Genomic DNA, 10,061 nt, shown 5'->3' with positions numbered 1-10,061 from the left:
CTCTGATTTTTTTTGTTATGATTTTTTGAGACAGGGTCTCACTCTGTTGCCCAGACTGGAGTGCGGTGGTGCAATCATGGCTCACTGCAGCCTTGACTTCCTGGGCTCCAGGGATCCTCCCGTGTCAGCCTCCTGAGTAACTGGGACAATAGGAGGCATGCACCACCACACCCGGCTAATTTTTTGTAGAGACGGGGTCTCCCTATGCTGCTCAGGCTGGTCTCAAACTCCTGTGCCCAAGTGATCCTCCTACCTTGGCCTCTCAAAGTGCTGGGATTACAGATGTGAGCCACCACACCCCACCTTTAATGCTTTGAAGTAGAGATATGCCAATTGTTTTAGTCTGTTTTCACACTGCTGTAAAGAAATACCTGAGATTGAATAATTTATAATCAAAAGAGGTTTAATTGACTCAGTTCTGCATAGCTGGGGAGGCCTCAGGAAACTTACAATTAGTGCAGAAGGGGAAGGAGAAGCAAGCACCTTCTTCACAAGGCAGCAGGAGAGTGTGTGAGTGCAGGAAAAACTGCCATTTGTAAAACCATCGGGTCTCGTGAGAATTCACTCACAATCATAATAGCAGCATGGGGGAAACTGCCCCCATGATCCAATCACCTCCTACCAGGTTTCTCTCTGGACACGTGGGGATTACAATTCAAGATGCGATTTGGTTGGGGACACAGGGCCAAACTATACCTTATAGAGACAGAATAACTCTCAGGCCCAGTCTAGACTATAACCTAGTTAAAAGTATTAATGCAGCTAAAGAAAGAGGGTGCCAGTCAAGACGGTCTGGGCAGCCAAGGAAGCCAGAGATCAGGGAGAGTTGCCAAGACAATCACCAGGAATGAAACATTCTTTGGGGACAAAGATGCTGGTCCAGGAACAGGGGAGATGGAAGTACCATTCTTTGGAGCCACTCAATTCACCGCCTACCTCACTCATGCTCTGGATCACCAAGGAACCCTGTAAAAACTGTTCCGTTTCCTATGTAGATCAGTCCACAGGGAGAGAATGCACTCATCATTGAACAGGAAGATCCAGTCTGCTTCAAAGCCCTGCTTCCTCTTATAAATTAATAAATTGGCATCTGATTTGAAATATCAGTCTCATGAGCCTGGTTAATGTGTGTCTGTTCTATAGAGATGCTGCTGCTTTTAGGGCTAACAGCTCTGGTTTCTAAGCTGGACCCAGGATGGTGATGAATTCACCAAGGTAGCAAATGCTACCCCAGGGACTTTCCATTTTTCTGCAATATTTTATTTCCTTTATTTTTTCTAAAACATGTTTTTAATCAAAATACATGTAATAAATTTTTAAAAAATCAATTAGGCATATGGCAAAGTTAAAAAAAAAAAAGGCCATATTCTGTCTTGCCATCAACTGATTCCCAATCCCCAAAGCAACTATTGTTTTAGCTGTTTTTTGTTTTGTTTTTGTTTTTGTTTTGAGACAGAGTCTTACTCTGTCACCCAGGCTGGAATGCAGTGGTGTGCTCTTGGCTCACTGCAACCTCCGACTCCTGGGTTCAAGCAATTCTCCTGCCTCAGCCTCCTGAGTAGCTGGGATTACAGGTGTGTGCCACCACGCCCAGCTAATTTTTATATTTTTAGTAGAGATAGGGTTTCACCATGTTGGTCAGGCTGGTCTCGAACTTCTGACCTTGTGATCCGCCTGCCTCAGCCACTGCACCAGGCCTGTCCCTCATATTTCTTTCTGTATTTTGACCAATACAGATATCTACTTTTTCCTGATTTTTAAATTTTTTTCTTTTTCTTTATTTTTTCGTGATGGAGTCTCACTCTGTTGCCCAGGCTAGAGTGCAATGGCACGATCTCAGCTCACTGCAACTTCCACTTCCTAAGTTAAGCGATTCTCCTGCCTCAGCCTCCTGAGTAGCTGGGACTACAGGTGTGCTCCACCATACCTGATTCATTTTTGTGTTTTTAGTAGAGATGGGTTTTCACCATGTTGGCCAGGCTGGTCTCAAACTCCTGACTTCAAGTGATCCACCCACCTCAGCCTCCCAAAGTTCTGGGATTACAGGCATGAGCCTCCGTACCCAGCCCTTTTTCTTTTCCTTTTCTTTTTTTCTTTTTTTTTAATTGCCCCTTGCAGAGTAGGGCTAACTCATACTCATAGACAGAGCTCCCAGAGCCAGCCTAAATTTCCTTTTCTTTTTTTTTTTCAAGATAGGGTCTTACTCTGTTGCCCAGGCTTGAGTACAGTGGCACCATTTTGGCTCACCGCAGTCTCAGCCTCCTGGGCTTAAGCGATCCTCTCACCTCAGCCTCCCTAGTAGCTAGGACTGCAGGTGCACACCACCACCACACCTGGCTAATTTAAATTTTTTTTTCTTTTCTTTTTTTTGTTGAGACGGAGTCTCACTCTGTCGCCAGGCTGGAGTGCAGTGGCCGGATCTCAGCTCACTGCAAGCTCCGCCTCCCAGGTTTACGCCATTCTCTGCGTCAGCCTCCCGAGTAGCTGGGACTACAGGCGCCCGCCACCTCGCCCGGCTGGTTTTTTGTATTTTTTAGTAGAGACGGGGTTTCACCATGTTAGCCAGGATGGTCTCGATCTCCTGACCTCGTGATCCACCCGTCTCGGCCTCCCAAAGTGCTGGGATTACAGGCTTGAGCCACCGCGCCCGGCCGGCTAATTTAAATTTGTGTGTTTAAATTTGTGTGTGTGTGTGTTTTGTAGATACAGGGTCTCACCATGTTGCCTAGGCTGGTCTTGAACTCTTGGACTCATGTGATCCTCCTGCCTGGGCCTCCCCAAATGCTGGCCTAAGCCACTGTACCCAGTTTATAATTCCTTTCTTATGCAATTTTTTTTTCAGTGTTAAATTGCCTCAGGTTTTTTTTTTTTTTTGCTTAGATTTCTACATATCTATTATGCATTTAACCCTACACATTCCCACTAGAGCTACAAAGATCACTCCATATGATCACTCCAAATGTAACTGATAGATTGATTACCCTAGGTAATCAATCTATCATTTACATTTTTTTTCTAGGAATCATCTTGGTTGGAGCCCTTTGTCTTCCTGTTCCAGTCTGAACTTATTGATCTCTTCGCCTGCTTCACAATTGTCATCCTGTGACTTCCCTTTACCATCATCTTGGAAATTCCCTCTGCTTCTCTCCTGTGTTGCATCCCTGTTTTCTGGAGATCGTTTCTTCCTCTTTCTCGTTTTACTTCCTCACTTTGGTGGAGCATATCCTCCAGCAGCTGCTTTGAGAAAAGGTACTTGGGAAGTAAAATTTTTGAGATTTTGTGTTTCTGAAATTGTTTTTGGTATACCCTTTGGTTGATGGTTGGCTGGCTATAGAATATTAGATTAGAAAATAATTTCCCCTGAGAATTTTAAAGGTACTTCTTTTCTGTTTCTTAGCAACCAGTATTGCTATTGAGAAGACTGATATCATTTCATCTACAAATCTTTGTATGTGATCTGTTTCTCCGGTAGCTTTTAGGATATATTCTTTGTCCCTGGCATTTTAAATGTTTTCAATGATGTGCCTTGGTGTGGGTCTGTTGGAATAAAGAATTTGTTGGCCTTTCTCCCCAGTTCCTTGGAGGTAACCTCTAAATCCTTGGAATTTCCCAGGGAATAGGGGTGTCTGTTATTTATAGTAGGCACTGATAGCTTATGCTAATAAGGTGACCCATGGGGGACTCCTAGATAGTTTAAGATGACTCATAATAGGGGCTGTCCATGTGAGAAAGATAAACCTTGTAATTAGAGTGCTAGGGTTTTGAGCCACTTGATAATCAATCTGACCTCTGGACAGGGGAAGAGGGCTGGAGATTTAGTTAAACCATCTGGACAATGATTCAGTCAATTGTGCCTACATAATGAACCCTCAATAAAGACTCTGGACACTGAAGCTCTGGTGAGCTTTTCTGGTTAATAATAATCTATGTGTATTGTTACACATCAATGTGCCAGAGGATGATGCATCCTGACTTCGTGGGAAAAGGACACTGGAAGCTTCAAGTTCAGGATCCTCCAAGACCTTGCCTTTTGTGTCTCTTCTTTTGCCTGGTCCTGATTTGTATTGCCTTTGCTATAATGAAACTGTAACAGTAAGTGTAGTGCTTTCCTGAGTTTGGTGTTCTACAGAATTATTGAACCTGAGTGGGTAGCAGGAACCCCCAGATTTGTAGTCATTTGGTCGGAAGTGTGGGTGGCCTGGGAAACCCTGAGCTTCTATTAATAGCTGGTTTCTGAAGTGAGGGCAGTCTTGTGGAGACTGTGCCATTAACCTGTGAAGTTTGGCCTAACTTCAGATAGTGTCAGAATTGCATTGCAGCATCTTTTTTAATTCTTTGCACTAAGCCTTTTGTTTATTTTTGTTGTTATTTATTTATTTTAAATTGAGATAGAGTCTTGCTCTGTCACCCAGGCTGGAGTGCAGTGGCACAATCTCAGCTCACTACAACCTCTACCTCCTGGGTTCAAGCAATTCTCCCACCTCAGCCTCCCAAGTAGCTGGGATTACAGGTGCCCATCATCATGCCTGGCTAATTTTTTTATTTTTAGTAGAGGTGGGGTTTCCCCATGTTGGCCAGGCTGGTCTCGAACTCCTGACTTCAAGTGATCTGCCTGCCTTGACCTCCCAAAGTGCTGGGATTACAGGCATAAGCCACCACACCCAGCTGCCCTAAGCCTTTTAGTCTGGAAACCAATTCACTCTGTAATTATTCCCTTGAAAAATTCCTCCCCTCCATTTTTCCCTTCTCCCTCTCTGAAACTCCTGTCTTGTCTTTTCTTTTCTCTCATCTCTACCTTTATGTGTTCTGTTCGACTTGCTAGGAGTCAAAATTCCAATCCTTTTTTTTCTAAAATAAAAATAGAGATAGGGTTTCCCTATATTTGCTAGGCTGATCTCAAACTCCTGAGCTCAAGCAATCCACCTGCCTCAGCCTCCCAAAGTGCTGGGATTACAGGTGGATTATAAGTGTGAGCCACCACACCCAGCCAAGCATCCAATCCTTTTATTCATGTTCTCAACTTCCAATCCTATTCTTGACTTAAACAGTTTTTGACTGATATTTTTTAATTTTTAAGAGCTCTTTTTCTTGTTGTTCCCTAAATGTTCCCTTTTTGGAGCTTCCTATTCTTTTTCCATGGACACAATCTTTTCCCCATTTTCCTCTGAGGCTATTAATAATAGTTTTCATATTTATTATAAATTTTGAAAGTCTTTCCTGCTCCCCGTTTTCTCTGACTTCTCCCTAGATTACTTTGCTTTGTGTGTTTCATTAGAGGCTTTCTCAAACATCCGATAATCCTTGGTATAGATGTTTATGTATATTACAGAATAGAGCCAGGCATGGTGGTGTGCATATGTAATCCCTTGGGAGACTGAGGCAGGAGGATCGCTTGGGCCCAGTAGTTCAAGATCAGCCTGGGCAATATAGTGAGACCCCATGTTAAAGAAAATGAAACAAAACAGTAAGGCATTAAAAGCTGATTGAAAGCTCTATGTGTGTGTGTGTGGTGGGGGGTATTGATTACTGAGCTTCACTAAAGGATTTTAGGCAGGTACCTAGCAGGGGACTCCTCAACTGTCTTTTCTAGTGCATCCTTCTTTTTCTTTTCCTTTCTTTTCTTGTTTTTCTTCTCTTCTTTTCTCTTCTCTTTCTTTTCTTTTTTGGGATGGAGTTTCACTCTTGTCGCCCAGGCTGGAGTGCAATGGTGCGATCTTGGCTCACTGCAACCTCTGCCTCCTGGAGTCAAGCAATTCTCCTTGAAGTACCTGGGGATTACAGGCGCCCACCACCATGCCCAGCTAATTTTTTTATTTTTTATTTTTATTTATTTTTTTAGATGGGGTCTTGCTCAGTCGCCCAGGCTAGAGTGCAGTGGTGTGATCTTGGCTCACTGCAAGCTCCACCTTCCAGGTTCACACCATTCTCCTGTCTCAGCCTCCCGAGTAGCTGGGACTACAGGTGCCCGCCACCACGCTTGGCTAATTTTTTTTTTTATTATTATTATTTTTAGTAGAGACGGGGTTTCACGGTGTTAGCCAGGATGATCTTGATCTCCTGACCAAGATCAGGAGTTCGAGACCAGCCTGGCCAACACGGTGAAACCCCACCTCTATTAAAAATTTTAAAAAAGGCCGGGCACGGTGGCTCAAGCCTGTAATCCCAGCACTTTGGGAGGCCGAGGTGGGCGGATTACGTGAGGCCAGGAGTTCGAGACCAGCCTGGCCAACATGGTGAAACCCCACCTCTATTAAAAATAAAAAAAAAGGCCGGGCACGGTGGCTCAAGCCTGTAATCCCAGCACTTTGGGAGGCCGAGGCGGGTGGATCACCTGAGGTCAGGAGTTCAAGACCAGCCTGGTCAACATGCCCAAAACCCATCTCTACTAAAAATACAAAAAATTAGCCAGGCATGGTGGCACAAGCCTGTAATCCCAGCTACTTGGGAGGCTGAGGCACGAGAATCGCTTGAACTCAGAAGGCAGAGGTTGCAGTGAGCCAAGATTGCACCACTGCCCTCCAGCCTGGGCGACAGATTGAGACTTTTATTAAAAAAAAAAAAAAAAAAAAAAGTATTAGCTGGATGTGGTGTCATGCGTTGTAGTCCCAGCTATTCACTCAGGGAGCTGAAGCGGGAGGATTGCTTGAGCCTGGGAGGCTGAGGCTGCAGTAAGCCATGATTGTGCCACTGCACTCCAACCTGAGCAACAGAGTAAGACCTTGTCGCAAAAAATAAATAAATAAATAAAAAATAAAGAGTGTAATTCAGTGGTTTCTTTTATTTGTGCCAACATCTTCTATTTTTGCCAACATTTGTTCTTTTCTTTATTTTTTTTGAGATGGAGTCTTGCTCTGTTGCCCAGGCTGGAGTTCAGTGGCATGATCTTGGCTCACTGCAACCCCTGCCTCCCAGGTTCAAACGATTCTTCTGCCTTAGCCTCCAGAGTAGCAGGGATTACAGGTGCATGCCACCACCCCCAGCTAACTTTTTTTTTTTTTTTTTTTTTTGTATTTTTAGTAGAGGTGGGGTTTCATCATGTTGGCCAGGCTGGTCTCAAACTCCTGAGCTCAAGTGGTCTGCCTACCTTGGCCTCCCAAAGTGCTGGGATTACAGGTGTGAGTCACTGAGCCCAGCTTGTTATTTTCGATCTTATTATTATTACTACAGCCATCTTTAATGGGTGCGGAAGTGGTATCTCATTATGTTTTTGTTTTTGTTTTTTTGAGACAGGGTCCCACGCTGTTGCTGACGCTGGAGTACAATGGCATGATCTCTGCTCACTGCAACCTCTGCCTTTTAGTGGACTCAAGCAATCCTCCCACCTCAGCCTCCTGAGTAGTTGGAATTACAGGCATGCACCACCAAGGCTAGCTAATTCTGTATTTTACAGAATTCGCTGTAATTCTATATCTATTTTATGTTATTATTATTATTTAAGCTGGAGTTTTGCTCTTGTTGCCCTAGCTGGAGTGCAATGGTGTGATCTTGGCTCACTGCAACCTCTGCCTCCTGGGTTCAAGTGATTCTCCTGCCTCAGCCTCTGGAGTAGCTGGGACTACAGGTGTGTGCCACCAAGCCTGGCTAACTTTTGTATTTTTAGTAGAGATGGGGTTTCACCATGTTAGCTAGGCTTGTCTCGAACTCCTGACCTCAGGTGATCTGCTCGCCTCAGTTTCCCAAAGTGCTGGGATTACAGGCGTGAGCCACCACGCCCGGCCTATTATTATTTTTTGATACAGAATCTTGCTCTGTTGCCCAGGTTGGAGTGCAGTGGCATATCTCAACTCACTGCAACCTCTGCCTCCCAGGTTCAAGCAATTCTCCTGCCTCAGCCTCCTGAGTAGCTGGGATTACGGACGCATGCCACCACATCCAACCAATTTTTGTATTTTTTAGTAGAGACTGGGTTTTGCCATGTTGATGAGGCTGGTCTAGAACTCATGAACTCAGGTGATCTGCCTGCCTCGGCCTCACAAAGTGCTCTGATTACAAGCATGGGCCACTGTGCCTGGCCCTAATTTGTGTATTTTAGTAGAGACAGTGTTTCACCATGTTAGCCAGGCTGGTCTGGAATTCCTGACCTCAAATGATCCATCCACCTTTGCCTCCCAAAGTGCTAGGATTACAGGAATGAGTTACCTTGCCGGGCCTTCTTGTGGTTTTGAGTTGCATTTCTCTAACAACTAATAATGTTGAATATCTTTTCATGTGCTTATTGGCTGTTAATATATCTTCTTTGGATAAATGTCTATTCAAATCCTTTGTCACCCTCCACTTTTTTTTTTTTTTTTTTTTTTTTGAGACAGAGTCGCATTCTGTCACCTAAGCTGGAGTGCAGTAGCACCATCACAGCTTACTGCAGCTTTGACCTCCTGGGCTCACGCAGTCCTCCCCATTCAGTTTCCTGAGTAGTTTAACTGGGACCACAGGCGCGTGCCACCATACCTGGCTTGCTTATTTATTTATTTATTTGAGACATTGTCTTGTTCTGTGGCCCACGCTGGACTGCAGTGACATGATCATGGCTCATTGCAGCCTCTACCTCCTGGATTTAAGTGATCCTTCTACCTCAGCTTCCTGAGTAGCTGGGATTACAGATGCCAGCCACCACACCCTGCTAATCTTTTTAAAAAATTTTTTGTTTTTTTGTTTTTAAATTTTTGAGACAGAGTCTCACTCTGTCGCCCAGGCTGGAGTTCACTGGTTCTATTTTGGCTCACTGCAACCTCTGCCTCCTGGGTTCAAGTGATTCTCCTGCCTCAGCTTCTCAAGCAGCTGGGATTATAGGGGCATGCCACCATGCCCGGCTCATTTTTGTATTTTTAGTAGATACCCAGGTCTTACCATGTTGGCCAAACTGGTCCCCAACTCCTGACCTCAAATGATCTACCTGCCTCAGCCTCCCAAAGTGCTGGGATTACAAGTGTGAGTCACTGTGCCTGGCCCCAGCTAATCTTTTGATCTTTTGTAGGAAGGAGGTCTCTCTATGTTGCCCAGGCTGGTCTTGAACTCTTGGCCTCAAAGGATCCTCCTGCCTGGGCGTCCCAAAGTGCTGGTATTATAGGTGTGAGCTACCACAGCCGGCCACTGGGCCCCTTTTTAACTGTGGTGTCTTTTTGTTTTCGTGTTGTAAGAATTTGTTATATAGTCTGGATACTAGACTCTTTGTAAAATTTTAAAATTTTATATATTTTTAAAAGCCACTTAGAGCTGTCAGTGGGGATAAAACTGGATACTAGACTTATTGTTATTATTATTAGTATTTTTGAGATGGTGTCTCGCTCTGTCACCCAGACTGGAGTGCAATGGCGTGATCTCTGCCTCCCGGATACAAGCGATTCTCCTGCCTCAGCCTCTGGAGTAGCTGGGATTACAGGTGCCCACCACCATGCCTGGCTAATTTTTTGTGTGTGTTTTTAGTAGAGATGGGGGTTTCACCATGTTGATCAGGCTGGTCTCGAACTCCTGACCTCAGGTGATCCGCCCACCTCAGCCTCCCAAAGTGCTGGGACTATAGGCGTGAGCCACCGCGCCTGGCGTTCCTTTTTGTGTGTGTGTACTTGTAAATTAAAACAAATTTCTTCGAATCCACTTGCTGTCATTTTAGTGGAATTTCAGGAGTGGAGATAAACACATGTGAACAATCTTAATACTTAGCCAGAAATTTGTTCTTCCATTGATTGATTGACTGAGATAGGGTCTCACTCTGTCACCCAGGCTGGAGTGCAGTGGCACAATCTTGCCTCACTGCAACCTCCACCTCCTGGGCTCAACGGTCCTCCACCTCAGCCTCTGGAGTAGGTGGGACTACAGGCACGGGGAACCATACCCGACTAATTTTGTATTTTTAGTAGAGACAGGGTTTCACCATGTTGGCCGGGCTGATCTTGAATTCCTGGACTCAAGTGATCCGCTTGCCTCAGCCTCCCAAAATGCTGGGATTACAAAATGCTGTAGGCGTGAGCCACTGCATCTGGGCTGTTCTTCCTTTTAAACTGCAACAATTTCTCCTTTCCCTCCCCTCCCCTCCCCTCCCCCCCTCCCCTCCTCCCTCCCTCCCT

Source organism: Piliocolobus tephrosceles, chromosome 1 (genome assembly GCF_002776525.5).
Source record: "Piliocolobus tephrosceles isolate RC106 chromosome 1, ASM277652v3, whole genome shotgun sequence".
Classification (NCBI taxonomy): Eukaryota; Metazoa; Chordata; class Mammalia; order Primates; family Cercopithecidae; genus Piliocolobus; species Piliocolobus tephrosceles.
Note: the sequence above shows the minus strand (reverse complement) of the source record.